The sequence below is a fragment of the Penaeus monodon genome, chromosome 32, assembly GCF_015228065.2.
Source record: "Penaeus monodon isolate SGIC_2016 chromosome 32, NSTDA_Pmon_1, whole genome shotgun sequence".
Lineage (NCBI taxonomy): Eukaryota > Metazoa > Arthropoda > Malacostraca > Decapoda > Penaeidae > Penaeus > Penaeus monodon.
The window spans coordinates 31,497,982-31,498,203 of record NC_051417.1 but is presented as its reverse complement, the minus strand read 5'-3'; the positions used below and the strand labels follow the sequence as shown (position 1 = coordinate 31,498,203).

Below are 222 nucleotides of genomic sequence, written 5' to 3'. Positions count from 1 at the left end.
GCCGTTCACCGCAACAAACGGACAGCTTACTCGCGCTCCCACAATTATCGAGAAAGCTACTTGGCGACACTTGGTGGGACAGTCAGAGTGGGCGGGACAGTGGGCGGGGGATATAGTTAGAGTGGGCGGGACAGTGAGCGGGGGATATAGTTAGAGTGGGCGGGATAGTGGGCGGGGGACATAGTCAGAGTGGGCGGGATAATGGGCGGGGTTATAGTCAGA

At 58.1% G+C, this 222-nt stretch overlaps 1 long non-coding RNA gene across 1 annotated transcript in view; it reads right to left on the bottom strand.

The window, feature by feature from the left end:
• The window catches only part of LOC119593816, a 54,010-nt gene that overhangs the window by 52,657 nt on the left and 1,131 nt on the right, over positions 1–222 (bottom strand). The gene's annotated exons all lie outside the window — the stretch shown is intronic.